Below are 16,869 nucleotides of genomic sequence, written 5' to 3' on the forward strand. Positions count from 1 at the left end.
GCTTAAAACTGATATGTTGATTATTTGGGTGGGCGACTTCAACTGCCCCTTGTGCCCACTGAGTAACAAAGGCACCTGTGGAATGGATACTGTTAGCGACGATTCCTCTACCCATTTTTCGCACACTAAATTAGGAGACCTCTTAAACGGTCTAACATCTCATTTTAATTTATCTTATGTAAATGAGCTGTGTCTTCCACCAAAGTGTTTTAAACCAACTTACAATGGGAGAGGTTGTCACACCACAATCGATTATACCCTGATATCCTCAAGGCATTCAGGGATTATACTCGATTGGGAGACCCTTGACACTGCTATTAGTGACCATTACCCTATTGTGGTGACTTTAAAATTAACCCTGCACGTTAATCCCAATGTAAGGAAGAATCCCTCTTATACCCCGCCACTTAAGCTGGGAACTACCACTGGGCTCTATTTAAAATGGGACAAAGTAGTCCCCTCTGTCTTTCTTAACTCACTGGTCAAAAACACCTACGAGCATATACAGATATGCTTGTCAACAATAGAAAATCCCCAGGCAATCAGCCATTCTTTCTCCATAATCTCGTTGGAGATCAAAAGATTACTCGCACGAGCTCCTAGGAAAACCCCATCGTGCAGTCAAGGCTGGTTCGATAGGACTTACACTAAAGCTCTGAAACTTTTAAAAACTGCCCTAAAATCTAATCCGAGAAATCAGATAGAATTACGGCAAGCCAGACATAATTATCGTGCAGTCCGACTGGCCAGGAAAAACCAGCTGAAATCAGAGGCTTGGCAAGCCCTGCAGGATGCTTCCAGTAAAAGGGATAATACCACCTTTTGGAGGGCAGTTAATGCACCTTTCTTGCGATGCTCCCAGCCCCCAAAGATGGACTTAGCCATAACAGCCGAAACCTGGGTTAAACATTTTAGCACTTTATACAATCCACCAGATTCTATAGAACAGATGAGCGCGCGGGAAAGTCACCCTAATCCCCAGACAGAGTCATACATTTCTAGTCTTTTTCCCCTGAACATCTTTTTTGACTGTGGAGAGGTACTTGTGGCACTAAAAGAAAGCCCTTCTGGGAAGGCCCCCGGTCCGGACTGTGTACCAATAGATGTTTTTAAATCACAACCGGATTTGTGGGCTCCTTTGCTTACCAATGTTCTGAATTCCCTGAATGCCACAGGCTTCATTTCCACCTGGCCTGAGGCGGTTGTAGTCCCGATCTTTAAAACAGGCGACAGAAATAATCCCTCTAATTACCGCCCAATCTCATTGCTCGATTCCCTAATGAAGGTCGCAGGGCGAATCATTTTAAATAGAATCCATGATTGGATAAGCGACCAAGACATCATCTCCAATCTACAATACGGTTTCAGACAGGGCAAAGGCACCGTCGAGCAAGGTCTGAACTTGACCCTTATAATTGCCAAATACACCCAGGCAAAAAAGGGAAACCTTTTCGTAACCTTTGTAGATCTCAGTTCCGCATTTGACTGCGTTGACCATGAGCTGCTCTGGGAATCTCTTGTAGAGATTGGATTAGAACCTTCCATTCTTGCATTCATTAAAGAGCTTTACAGGGGAGCGTCAGCCCATGTCAGATACGGTAGAAGTGGAGAATGTTCTGACAGGTTTTATATTAGGAGAGGTGTAAGACAGGGATGTATATTAGCCCCCCTACTTTTCACCCTCCATATAAATTCTGTCGGCCACCATCTAAACAGAATTTACCACGACTACCCTACTATAAATGGCAAATCTATACCCATACTTCTTTATGCGGATAACGCAGCAATAATGTCACAGACCCGCATGGGGCTACAAAGGGCAGTTGATGAATTTACCGATTTTATGTCACGGAGAGGTTTAAATGTTAATGCCTCTAAAACCTTTACCGTGTCTTGCGGCTTAGGGATTGGAAAAAAACAATGTTCCATCTTTTTAAAAGGTAGAAAATTGGATAGTATTGACAGGTTTCCATATCTGGGCATTATTTTCGATAAGAGGGACACCTGGCGGGCTGCTGCCCAAGCTAGGGGCATTGCGTTCTCTAAAGCTACAGGTGCGCTGACCAACTTTTCCAAAAAGTTGGGGGGAAGTCCGATTAACCCCTTATTACAGATCTACCAGGCCAAGTGCATTTCGACTGGCACTTATGGATCTGGGGAATCGAGCACGCTGATCAAATTCAACGTTCCGAGAACTTATTTTTGCGCCACCTTCTGGCTGTCCCACGTGGTACATCAACCTACGTGGTGCACAATGAACTTGGCCTTACGCATATTACGGACATCATAAACTCTTCCCCTATTATATTATGGCACAAACAGGGAAATTATCACAGATTGCCTTAGACTGAATGAGGTTAATAACATCAAGTGGCTGAATTATGTAAGAAACTTGTCTTCTGACTTAGGGCATCCTGAATTTTTCTCTGAACCCTCAACTCTGAACAAAATATCGAGAGTTACATTAAAACGACTAGTCTTAAGCCATCTGACTAGCCGTCGTTGGTCATCCGAAAAACATAAGAGCACGGTAGTGGATTATTAACATTCTACTATAACCAAAGGGATTCAGCATTACCTATTCTTAATACCATCATCTTTTATCCGTATGCTCGTGACTCGTTTTCGCACTGATACCTTCTTCAGATTATTAACATTTCCCAATCAAAATTGTTGGTCCAGCGACCTGGAGAAATGCCCTTGTGATGGTCTGTCAACACAATCCAATATTCACTGTATTTTATTCTGTAGGTTCTATCAACTGCCGAGGGCTACCCTTTTGAAACCTCTGCTCAAATCATGGGCACTACAATCCTGTAGAGCGGCTTATTATAAATTAAAAACATTGGACACTCCTTTAGCTATGGCCGCCGTCTCCTCTTACTTAAAAGTGATTGTGAGAGTGAGGGCATCAATGCAGCCTTAGATGACATATGATTTAATGTTTGTTGTGTACCTCTATTTTAAATGACTCTGTGATAGCTGCCAAACAACTGTGATTATCCCCAGTGTACTCTTTTTAATGTTTTTATGACCCTTTGTGGTATTTTATTACTAAATTTTTATTGATTCTTTTTTAAATTCATTTGTGTGTACTTTTATAATACTGTTTTTACATATCGAATAAAGTTTACAATTGATTGATTGATTGATATTAGAAGATCATGATACATAACATTTATTCAGAATAAAAAAATCTTAATGTTCCAGGAAACATGGAAAATGTACGAACATGCCATCTTTGCAACTCGCACATCTGTTTATGGCCGAGCAAAAGGTGTGCTTATGTTTCCTTTGATTTAGATGCTTCTCACCATGTAATTGACTTTTAATTGACCTAGTTATTGTGCATTAAAATAGATTTTGAAACACCAATCATAATTATAAATATGCATTTGAGTGTAAAGAATGCAGTTAAGATGACTCAGCTTTCAGTATATTGGGCATCAATTATAATGTTATCATATCAGTATCCCGCAACTAGCCTTATTATTTCGGGAGATTTCAATATGCATCTGTTTACTAAGAATACAGGGAGCATAAAGAAGCGAGGCAATGCGAAGACCAAGATGTTCTCTGTTCCCTATTGCAGAAATGGGATCTTGTGCTGTTACAGGATACTCAACATAATACGACAGGAGTCCAAAACTTTAAAAATTCAAGGCAACATTCTACTATTGACTATACCATTATCTCACATAAATTAATGAATTGTGTTATTGGATTACAAGTGGCTCCTAGAGTAGAAAGTGATCATGACCCAAGCCAAGAGTTTCTGATAAAGGGCCAGTTGTTTACAATCTGAAAAGGCTGGTGTGACATTCAGCAAAACAAGAGGAGATTTTTGACTTTCTAGTCCCTATAATAGATCTAGTAATAAATGAAGGCTGCCACGGTAATCCAATAGCGGTAATTTGGCCAGGTCTCTGCTCTGTACTGGTTGATCACTTTCCGGCAAAACCAGCTTTCAGGGGAAACCCTTTTACACCGAAAATGAAAAGGAAAATGTGGTATTCGTACAGGTTATACCAACAAAAAAAAGGCTCTTAATAAAGCTTCTCGTGCTAGCATCACATGGAGTATTTACCCAATTGTGTTTAATAAAGAATTTGAGGAAATCATACAAAAATGAGATTTGGAAAGCAAAAAGAGAATATAAGAAAGGATTGTGGATAGAATTGAACCATGTAAGCAAGACAAACAATCTAAGAGCCTTTTGGGGTATAATTAACAATACGAGAGCTAGCAGTGTCAACATTCCTGCAATAGCCTGGGAGTTTTTGTTATTACTATCGTGTATGGGTCTAATGCTGTAAATCGGCCAATCTCTATATAATTAATATACATAATGAGAATAGAAGGCATAAAAACTATGATGATCAATTATTAATATTTGAGTCACCACAGGTGGACATGGTAAAGTCACTGATAAGTAGGATTAAATCAAATGGTACGCCTGGTCCAAATGGTATACTGAATGCTCTCTTTAAAGCAAGAACAGAAACATGGTCAAAATTTCTTACTCAAATGTTTAAAGACATTGTAAAAACTAAATTGGTCCCAGAATCCTGGCAAGGAAGCATAATACATCCTATTTATAAAAGTGGCCCTCCTGATAATCCAGCAAACTATAGGCTAATGGCCCTAATGGATGTAGAGGCGAAAATATTTTCAACATGATTACTTAAAGATCTAGAGGAATGGGCAACTACAAGGAATTTTTTAAACTGGATTTCGTAGGGGACAATCAACAATAATGAACCTGCTGATACTTACCTAGTTGGCAAAGAAAACCAGATATAAAAAGCAAAAACCTTTTATTTGTTATATAGATCTAAAGGCAGCTTTTGATTCTGTTCCGCGTAATCTTCTTTAGGCAAAGTTATCAGCATGGGGCATACAAAAATATCTGTTGGATATGATTGAACAGTTGTATACAAAAACGTGGGTGCAAGTTAAAGTGGGGGATGGAAGCCGTACCACTCGTCGCCTTGAAACATATAGTGGCCTTAAACAGGGCTGCATACTTGCCCCATGTCTTTTTAATCTCTTTATGGCCGACCTATCACTTTATTTACATAATGTCAATACACACTCTCCAATCATTGCAGGCCAAAGTATAAAATATTTGCAATATGCAGATGATACCATTCTACTAAGTCACACGTAAATAGTGCTGCAAAGATTGATAGTCATTTGACAAATATATATTAGCAAATGGTTTACAAATAAATACAAAAAAAATCAAAAATTATGATAATAGGATTAACAAAATTATGGAAAATTAAGGATTTATCTATTGAAACAGTAAAGCAGTATAAATACTTAAGTGTTACGCTTGATGATAGGATTACTTTTAAACCACATTTTGATAACTTAAAGGACAAAGCAACTTCATTGTCTTTTGCCTTTAGATCACTGCGAGATAAACTTTTATGCCCAAGCTACAAGCACCTATTAAAAGTAATGAAGGTGAAACGCTTCCCCGCGCTTACTTATGGGTCAATAATTTTTCAAGGCAAAGATAGCCAACTGTTGGATAAATTACAAATAAAAGTTTCTAAATCAATTTTTAGGATCTTAAAAAATGCTATAGTTAGTTTGGAGTTTGGTTTGTTAAACCAAACATTGGTAAGGCAAGCTGCATTTTTAAAATGTCTATTTTCACTCTATTTATCGGACCCTGAGTCCCTTGCATATATGTGCTGGCAAGAAATGAATAAGAAAGAGTATACCAGCCCATAGAGGTTATATTTAATGGAAAGTTTGAATATTGTTTATCTTCCATCTTTTGGATATATGATTAGGAACAAGACAATTTTAAAACAGATTTCAAATCAATCAACTACATTTGAATCATTCTTATTAGATCAGGTGATGACCGCAAAAAAAAAACATGCCTGGTCGGTTATTCACTCGTATGATAAAATGGAGCCCCAATCCCCTCTAACCTCTTTTTTGAAACCTTAGGTTTAGCCATTATCCAACAAAAGATGGGACCTCTAGAGGGGTACAAGATTGGCAATCACAAAAATGTAGATTATGTGGTTATACTAATGAAACATTATTGCACATTGTATGTTTCTGCCCCAAACTGCGTCAAGAAAGATTAACACTTTTAAAACCAATATTTAAGGAACAAGGGGTGAGAACGTGTTACCAAGCAATAATACTGTGCCTTCAAGGGCGTATTATTAATGTAATAGTTTACTTTGTTAAATTTATCTTTATAGCTGAGAAAAAATTGGCTCAGGACGATGTTTTGGTCACGCTATAAGAATAGAAAGTGGCTATGACAATAACTATATTGTTTTTCCCATATTGGTAATGTAACTAGATAAATTCCAACTATGTCTATTTTTCGCTCATGATATAGTATCTAAGGTATAAGGAAATCTTAAGAAGCACGGATGCACTTTATACATTCGGCATTAAGATTATAATTGAATTGAATATGTGTTACCTTATGTATAGCTTCTTTTAAGGGGCTGTTTAAAGACCAGAGAGAGGATTCAAAGATTATTTGTATGGTTGTTTTTATTAATATGCATGGTGATTAATAATGAAATGCAATGTTTTCTACCAGGTTATACATGAAATATTTTTCTATAATATTTAATGTAATTACAATGGTTATTAAGGTATGTTATTACTTCCTCAATATCTTTAAGGAACGTCAGAAATTGTTTTGTTTTATGAATTGTGTTGTTTTTAGTGTAATTATTTTAATTAATTTGACAATAAAGAATAAAAAAAAAGACTGTGGTTTTTCTTTGCCTTCATCGAAAGATTAGAATTTTGATTGATCTCTCGTTTTGCGTCAACTGTCTAGGAGCCAAGAGTTGTACGATAACTGCTTTACTTCTGTGATGTTGTTTCAGAGACGCGTCCCCTTTTAAACACTTCTTAGTCTCTCTCCATATTCCCTACTGACAAGTCATGATCACATTTGCTTTAATCATAACAAACATCATTTATAGCAATAGGTTTGTGTGGGCTGCTGTATTCGCGTCAGGATTTCTCTTCATGTATAGTGTGTTGAGAATACCTGCTCTCCCCCATAAATGTATTCGTAAAAATGTGGAGCATCACTTGCCAGAATGGGCAGCCATGGGTCTGAGGACATCATTACCAGTGGGCTCTGGTATTCTTTATGATATGTTGCAGATTTGTACAGTGCTCTATTGCCTTCAGTATGGGATTGCAATACTGTTAGAGTCCAGGAGCCTTCGTACCAGGTCTTTAGGATTCCATCACAAAGCGTAGCCTGGTTTCTGATTTTCTGACTTAGATAATAAAAAGTGTGAATATGGTTAATAAGCCACTTCCATGTATGTATTTATTTGCACATGTATTGTTATTGTTAGTCTGTTGTGTGTAGCTGGAGGCCAATACCAATCTGGGAGTGTTCGATTTGGCCAAATTGGCATGTGCACTCTCTTGTTAAAAGTCTCTTGTCTGAGGAAAATGAATACATACTTTCATGTTAAGAGTCCACTTCATCTTTTAAACTAGATTAGTTGTTGGGTATTGGATTAGTATGTTATGTGTGCTGTCATGGAGTGGTTTATAGTTTTATGAACAGTTGGGGGGCTGTTGTGAGCTGCTAATTGCCATGGAAGTCAAGCGTGAGGATACCAAAAGTAACTTAATTAATTGTCTCACTGAAACAGCAACCTGGATAATGGAACATTGTTTAAAGTTAAATGCCGGAAAATCAGAGATTCTGCTCTTCAGTGGAGCACACCTAATTTGGGACAACACCTGGTGGCCCGGGCGCTGGGAGCCACCTCAGAACCTAAGCGAGTTGCAAAACAATTGGGCATACTCATTGACAACGCACTGTCCATGCAAGACCATGCTCGAACGCTGTGCTGAAAAAGCTTCGCTATACTTAAACTACTTCGAATACTTTTTTCCTGGATCTCCTTAAACTGTAGAAAGTCCATTACCCAGGCTCTATTTTCTAGTAGACTTGACTATGGGAATGCGCTCTATGTGGGCATGCCTGAGAATCTTTTCTCCCGACTACAGGCGGTCCAAAATGCGGCTGCTAGACTGGTTTGCAAAAAAAGCAAATACAGCTTGGCATCTGAATGTTTGAGAGAACTGCACTGGCTGCCTGCATGCCGAAGGGCAAAGTTCAAGCTCCTCTGTTAGACACACAGAGCGCTACCCAAGAGCGGCCCCCGAATCTTGCAAGATAAGTTAGAATTCTACGCTCCCCCATGAATCTTGAGGTCTCGCCATCAGGCCCTGGCCACGATTAAACGGACCAAAAGGGTTAGAGCAGGAGACCGATCCTTTTCCAAACTAGCAGCCGTCCACTGGAATGAACTTCCACTAAATCTACGCCTAACAAACGAATACCTGTCCTTTAGGAAGAAATTAAAAACTTTCCTGTCCCCTAGATTATAGCCAAAGCCACCTAAAAACCTGGCCTATGCTGCAACCCGAAACTGTTCACATCCGCCCTCCCCATATCTGGATAACGCTCTCCTAGCACCGTGATGTCCCTTAGGATGAATGTTGCGCTTTATAAACACAAATGCAAATACAAATACGAATATGTGTTTTATAACTAACTATAGGGTGCCTCTGAATTGTGCTAGATGCGTGTGTGTTGTTCTGACCTCCTTGTGTTGGGGAGTGTTGATTTTTTTAAAATGATTATTATACTTGGTACTGTTGTGAACTCTGTGATACCTAACTTTATGGAATACCTGGGCTGCACTGGTTGGTTGCCACCATTAACTGCAAAATTCTTACAGTAGTCCATATAAAGCTGAAGGATGCGTCACAGTGATGGAACTGTCTTTGCTATGTGTTTTTGGGACATTCCAAAGCCCACAGCTCACCTTAACATGCAAATGCTGATGAGATTTGAATTATGCAAATGGATTTTGAATCAACATTGTTTTTGCTTTTCCTCTACTTTGCCTATATTTAGTAGGTGTCAGGCCAAAAGAGAATATCAGTTCTAGTGGAAGGACAGTCAGTTCTGTACTAACATCTCAACAATGGCAGTTCTTGGTCAGTTTTCAAGAGCAGATGCAGCGAGAGTTCTTATTCCATTGAAAGGTAGGAACAAGGAGCAATGAGCCAACTGAAGAATGGCAGGAAACAACTGGTAAGTGGGTTGGAGCAGAGAGAAAAAGAGAGCAGGCATAAAATGGTGCATGATGTGGCACAGCTCTGGAGCTGTGAGAGATTTGGTCGATGACTGGAGCAGGAGAGAGGTGAGGAGTGATATGGAACAAAGATGTGTCATCGCAACAAAGCAGAAGCGTGAGATAGAAGAGAGCGGGGAAGTTGGCTCAATCAACCTGCTGAATAGCAACACATCTCTGTTCCCAGACATCAGAGTGGATTCTTCCGTACACATGTGGTTGCTCAAGTGCTAACACACAACTACACACCATGGGGAGCAGGAAGTGGGCAAAAGGGCATTAATGGGAATCTTTTTGGGGGTTATAAGTTACTACATCGACTTCAACTAAATTTGTGAGTCACTATATTGTAGGGTATCAGTACATTGTGAAGGCAGTTTTTCAGTAATATCGCTACCTCCTCAGCCACCACTACACCTACCCTTTATCTACATCAACTTGTTTATTACATTTTTATTATAATTTTATTTCAGGAGTAACCATATTCTTTTTCACTATTTGCCCTTTAAATGTATATCATTATGCTGTGATTACAGTATTCAGTAACCTAACAGTTGTTATAATTATAGTAGAGTACCCTATACCTACTGATTTATAATTGCTCTGAATTGAATAAAATTACACTAAACTTTCATTTTCAGATTTTGTTTTCTAATACATTTAATAATGCACGCTAACACTTTTCTTTAAGTATAATTCATTTGTATTTATTTCATTTTAATAAGCTAAAATTATCCAGTGAATTTTTAATTGCATTATTTTAATAATTTAGCCTAACTCTAGCCCATTAATTCAGTCTAATCTGCATGCCTTAATTGCATTTAATAACCTAACCTAACCTATGTATATGTGTGTGTACATATATACATACATATACACACACACACGTATATGATGTTCCAAAGCTGTGTTTGTGTATAAATATATATGTATATACATATACACACACACAACTGCTTTGGAACATCATATGCATGTGTGTGTGTGTGTGTGTGTGTGTGCGTGTGTATATATATATATATTCACTGAAAAAACCATAGGTTTCACACATGTTATAGTTAGCGGAAATTTTACTGATAAAAAACCAATGAAATTCCCCCGTTATAGTTAGTGCAGGCAACTATAACTCACGCGACCGCAATCTTCTGCTGATGACATATGTGTCTTTATGAAAAAAAAATATTTGTAATATATGTATAGCTAAAAATGTATGGAAGAAGACATGGGCAAATAAGTGTCTAAATACAGTATTAACATCAGCAGAGGATTGCGGTCGCGTGAGTTATAGTTGCCTGCACTAACTATAACGGGGGAATTTCATTGGTTTTTTATCAGTAAAATTTCCGCTAACTATAACATGTGTGAAACCTATGGTTTTTTCAGTGAATATATATATATATATTCACTGAAAAAACCATAGGTTTCAGGGGTGTTATAGTTAGCTGGGCTTTTCACTTGTACAAAACCATTGAAATTCCCCCGTTATAGTTAGTTCAGCTAACTATAACTCGCGCGCCCGCAATGCACTGCTGATGACGTCACATATTACATCACTCATGACATGGTCAGTGACATCACTCATGACATCACTGATGACATCTCAAATGACATCACTGATGACATCACTGATGACATCATCCAGTGAATGTGTGTTTTTCTGAAAATTAAATATGTTTTATATATGTATATCTCAAGGTCGATGGAAGAATAAATGGGTATATAAGTGTCTAAATGGATGATTTGTTTTTGAAAAATTGATTGTGTAACTGACTGATTAAGTGTATCATAGTGAATACATGGCTTAGTGAGTAATGTTTAAATATGTAAATATCTGTATCAGTCTCTCACTTTGTGTATAAGTGGCTGCATGGGTTGGTGAGTAGCTACATGGGTGTCTATATAGGTTATTAGTTGGTTTTTTGAGTATCAGTCTGAGTGTCTGCATGGTTCGGTGGGGGGTATTACGTAGTGCATAGGTGCATGAATGAGTGACTCACTGTTTGTATGTGTTGAACACAGCATGTGTGCAGGACTGTATGGGTGGATAAGTGTGTGTATGGGTGTGTTAGTGAGTGAATGACTGTCTCAATAGTGTCTTTATGAGTAACTACATATGTTTTAAACTAGTATATGTGACTATTGGTGTATATATGTGAGTATATGTGAGAGTGAGAGATTGAAAGAGTTCCTGTATGAATAAGTATGTGTTTCTATAAGTGATTGTTTAAAAGACTAAGTATGTGTAAGTTTCCGTAGAAGTAAGTATGGTGGTGTGTGTATAACTGTATATGCAAGTAAATGTATGTTTGATTCTTTATTAGCATGAGTGACTATGTGTGTGAGTAACTCTATGGATGAGTGGCATTGTGTAACAGGATGTATAGGTGTATGAGTACATATGATGAGTGAGTACATGTATGAGTGACTGTATAGGACTGTTGGTGAATGAGTGGATGTGTATGTGGATCTTAGAATTACTGAAGAGGTTGTTGTAACTGGTATTGGTATGTCCATTGTTTTGAAAATTTTAGTCTCTATTTTTGAATGTGTGTATCAAAGGTTATATTAGGGTGAGAGGAGGTCTGCCACTCTATCACAAGGATGATGTCATCAGTGATGTCATCAGTGATGTCATCAGTGATGTCATTTGAGATGTCATCAGTGATGTCATGAGTGATGTCACTGACCATGTCATGAGTGATGTAATATGTGACGTCATCAGCAGTGCATTGCGGGCGCGCGAGTTATAGTTAGCTGAACTAACTATAACGGGGGAATTTCAATGGTTTTGTACAAGTGAAAAGCCCAGCTAACTATAACACCCCTGAAACCTATGGTTTTTTCAGTGAATTTCTGAGGTTTTTTAAATGCTAATTCCTAACTATAACGTGCCTGAAACCTATGGTTTTTTCTGTGAATTTCAAAGGTTTTTTAAATGCTAATTTCTAACTATGCCTACAGAGATAGGACATGTGAAGAAAGAAGAAAAAATGCACAGAAAGAAACAAAAGAAGTGCAGAAAGAAGCAACAGAAGTCCTCAAATACGAAGATAAGTGCAGGAAGAAGGATAACGTGCAGAAAGAACAAAAAGAAGAGCAGAAAGAAGCCTTGTTGCAAAATCATCCTGTACCCTCAACTTTTTCAGATGGATACTGGTGGTAACTGAGTCTGACTAACCAGTCCTAGAGCCAGTGCTATGTTAAAAGACACTTAGAATACAGTGAAAACACCTACATACACTAGGGAACATTATGCGTTGGGGTCCCCCTGTGATTAGCATGACCTCCTCTGTAAGCCCCTAGTGTATAATAGGGCATGGGGATTAAAACTACCTCTTAAAACAGGCCACAGGGCGTTTTTGCACACGTTAACTCAGGCCCCGTCCCCTCCCTTCACCACTGTGTAAACACGCCCTGTGTCCATTTTTAGTTGGGAGATTAAGTTCATTTGAATCCTGAGGGTCCCTAGGGTCCAACTAGCCCACTAGGTACCTCCAGTAAGTGCCACAGAGCTGCGTTGCAGAGAGGTGTAAAAAGTGGCACGGCCTGGACCACCTCTCTGCAATGCAGCTCAGTGGCGCTTACTGGAAGCACTTGGTGGGCTAGTTAGCCCCCAGGGGCCCTCAGTATTGAAGGGAAATTATATCCCCAATTTAAAACGTGCCATAGTGCGTGTTTGCACACGTCACCTCAGGCCCCGTCCCCTCCCTTCACCACTGTGTAAACGCGCCCTGTGGCTGTTCTAAGTTGAGAGATTAAGTCCCCCTGAATCCTAAGGGTCCCTAGGGTCAAACTAGACCACTAGGTACCTCCAGTAAGCGCCACAGAGCTGCGTTGCAGAGAGGTGTAAAAAGGGGCTTGGCCTCAGAACACCTGGCTGCAGTGCAGCTCCCTGGCGCATACTGGAGATGCCTGTTGGGGGCGCGTTTGCAGAGTGCTGCACGGAGGGGGCATGGCCTCCGGCACGATGCCAGTCTTTTATTTATTTTAGTTTTTTAAGAAGGGGGGCTGTTTGGTTCCCCTTCTTATTCTAATTTATTGGCCCTGATGACCCCATCCCCCAGGGCCAGTCTCCTAATTATATTTTTTTGACCCCAATCCCCAGGGCCGGCCACTGTTTTTTATTATTTTTAAAAAATATATATTTATAGACACACCTAGGACATGCTGGACAAACCGTACGTACCTATCACCATGACGATTTGCGTGATATTCATTAAAAGGCGACTATGCATGCAATGAATCCACGTGGAATGTATTTACACCACTAGTGAAGCTCTGACATGTCTGATGCCCTACCGTGCCTAATCCTGGTAGACACCCTTGTCGTTTATTTATACAAACATGGGTAGCTATTGACGGGCACATTTAATACACATGCACACCAAGCCATTCAAAGGGGATTCGACAAAAATTCGACCAAAACTATGCAAGAAACCCCCCTCACGGTTAATAAAACACACATCCACTGCCGGATGTGTAATACTTTTTATTTTACTCTCTGGAAAGGGGACGAACATCACTTGAGAGTCACAGCGTGCTCCTGACAGAGCCCAATGCTGTGTTACACCCACCATTGCCTGCCGAGTGCCACACACCTCTGTGTTGTATTCCACTAGCTAGTGCATATGCTATGACACTCTCTAGCCCATGTGCACTGTAACACCACCCCGTGAATATGTCATGCCACACTTGTCTTCGCACGGGTTATATTGCCCCATCTAACGTGCCTTTCTCGATGCCTATGTTATAACGCACAGTGCTATGCCATACATATTACAATCTGGGATCCATATCTTTGTCACAGTGCATATGCAACGTTACACTCCCCAGCACATATTTTATATTACAACTTTAGAGACTAGTTAGGTTACACAACACTGCCCTGTGCTTATTACACTCCAAGGCGCATATCGCATAGCACGCGCTAGTGCCTGTGCTATCTCGCGCTCTCCAATGAATCTGTCATTGCGCACAATGTATTGCATATTATATTTCACACCCGGTTCATCTTATATCACACTTTTTGGTGCATAGTTTATACCATACACTATATCTAGTTTTCATTTTCAATCGTGCTCTCAGGACTATGTTCTATATAACACTGTGTTCACCTACCCTTTTCACGGGCATTACATTTTGCGATAGGGGGTGGAGGGTCAGGGGGTGTTTCTGCCAAGTGAGCCCGGAGTCACAGTCACAAACGTCCTCTTCTTCCTGAATAAAAGTGAGATTATGCTGCATACTTGTTCATATTTTAAGTAGTTCGCACAGACACAATGTTTTATAAACAATAAAGTTCCTAATACCCGCCTTCTCTGAACAGTTAGCTTGCTGCCCCATCCCCTTCCTCCCTATCCTCTGTTGTGTGAATCCATGGACTAGCCTCCTCCCTCCTGCCATGCATGGTCTGATGTGCTGCCACTGCCCTCAATTTAGTATGATGTACCAGTCCACTCCTCCTGCCCTCCATTGCCCAATTCTATGCCCCATCATTGACCTCCTGCTTAAACTCTGTGCTTAGCTTGCTGCCCCTATTCTCCTTCCCCCTGCCCTCCGATGTCTTTGTGCATGCCCCTGCTCCATCCTTTTTGCCCACCATGTCCCATGGACCTGCCACTCCTATCTACTCTGAGTGTTCTGTTGAGCTGCCACTCCCCTCCCACCTGCCTAGCATTGTCAGATGACTGTAACCTGTCCCTGCCACCTCCACCCTGCCTGTCCACATGCCATGCCCCTATCCTCTTCCTCCTGTCCTACATGGTCCATTGTACTGCCACACCCTTCTGCCCTCCCTGGTCTGTTGTGCTGCAACTGCTCCTCCTGCCTGCCCCGTGTGGTCTGTTGTGAGGTCCCTTCCCCTGAACTTTCTTGTCTGTGCACAGGTCCTGACCCTCCCTTCTATCCTCCATCGTCCTTTGTGCATGCCCCTCCACCCTCCTTCTTGCCCATCATAGCCATTGTGCTGCCACTAACCCTCCCACTTGCCATGCATGGTCTTCTGTGCTGCCATGGCCCCTCCCACCTTCCCTGTGTGGTCAGTTAGCTGCCCCTGACCCCCTCCCACCTTCCCTCCATGGTCTGTGTGTATGCCATCACAGTCTCACTGTTGCTCTTCATGGTGTGTCTTGCTTCTAGTGCCCATCCTGCCTGACCTCCATGGCTATCTTGCTGCTCCTGCCCTGCCCCCTTGCCCCCAGCCCTACTCCCTCCCTCCTGGCTTGTCTGTTCCATTGTAATGCCCCTGATCCGTCCCTCCTGCCCTTTATGGTCTGTTATGCTGCAGCTTTCTCTCCTGTCTGTCCATTATGGTCAGCTAGCTACCATTGCCTCTTGCCCCTCTGTTCTCTGCTGTCCATGTGCATGGTCCTGTCCCCTCCCTCTTGCTTTCTATGGATTGTTGTGCTGCACTCCCGTCCTGCATGCCCTGTGTGGTGTATTGTGCTGCTGCAAACCCTGATGCCTGCCCTGCAGGGTCAGTTTGGTGCACCTCTCCATGTCCCTCCTGTCCTCTGTTATCCAAGTCCATGTCCCTATCCCATTTCCTTCCATGATCCAATGTACCATACTTGCGAACATTTTGAACTTGGTAAGAGGGAGATTTTGAAAAAAAAACTGGGGTATTGATTTTCCCCTTTGAGTTACATTGAAAAAGAGGATATTGTAGACAGGAGACAGATCAAATAAAGCCCATTTGAGCTTAAAAACATTGGACGTTTCCTGGCTGAATCGGGTCTGTTGGCATGTATGGTTGTACTACCATTGCCTCTTCCTTCTGCCCACAATGGTCTATTACATTGCCACAGCCTTGAAGGAGGGTAGATTTTGTATCACAGGGGGCCCCTGACCCGTTCTGTCCACACCTGAAGTATGAGACCCTTGTCCTTGCCCTGCCAGCTGCATTTGTAGGCCGTATTAAATTGACCAGCGGGTCCTGTGTTGCTATATAATTATCCTGAGACATCCTTACCACTCAGCCAGCATAAAACCCCTGTGTAGGCCCTTCTGTTCAATATGTAGGCCTCTTTGTTAAATTGACCATAGCTCTGCAATTTTAGTGTATAGCAGTCTGAAGGCAGGTCTGCGAGGCCTTCTGATCCAAACTAGTAGCCCCCACCCTACCCGAGTGCTCCGTGCTCGGTATCAAAGTTCAACATCCCCCTGAAGCTGTCGACGTACAGTAGGCTGCATCCTGGACTGGTACTTGCTTCCTGGGCAGGTTTCCCGCTTTTAAGGAAGTGGCAACCGCAGAGCGTCAAGTTAGGAGAACTGAGGAGATTTTATACATGAATATATTGAATTCCCGTACAATACCCATTATTTTCTGCTTGCTCTATGGAACTTACGATAAGCGATTGGCCTGAGAGACTGACCTTTTCACCCAGTCCATTGTCAGCATTAAGTGGGTAAATGACGAAATGTCTGGTAAAATCTGCAGACGAAGCTTTTGGGTAGCATACGTAGGTAGATGTAGCGTGCAAAGGAGCCCACAAAATGATATAAAAAGGGAGCACCCACAGATATCGACGGACTACCTCGCCGTCTGTATGTAGGTTAACAGGCAGTGCAGGTTTTCCCCAAGAGCTGGGAGCTCTTGTCTTCCTTTGCTTAAAATGTCTTGCTCTGCTTTGCTTGAAGTATCTTATTCTATTTTACCTATATGAAATGTCATGTTATGTTTAACCATTGTTCTCTTTAC

General features: G+C 41.0%; 1 protein-coding gene across 2 annotated transcripts in view; it reads right to left on the reverse strand.

Moving 5' to 3' along the window:
- The window catches only part of DRP2 (dystrophin related protein 2), a 955,857-nt gene that overhangs the window by 379,424 nt on the left and 559,564 nt on the right, over positions 1–16,869 (reverse strand). The window lies entirely within an intron of this gene.

This window comes from Triturus cristatus, chromosome 5_2 (genome assembly GCF_964204655.1).
Source record: "Triturus cristatus chromosome 5_2, aTriCri1.1, whole genome shotgun sequence".
Classification (NCBI taxonomy): domain Eukaryota; kingdom Metazoa; phylum Chordata; class Amphibia; order Caudata; family Salamandridae; genus Triturus; species Triturus cristatus.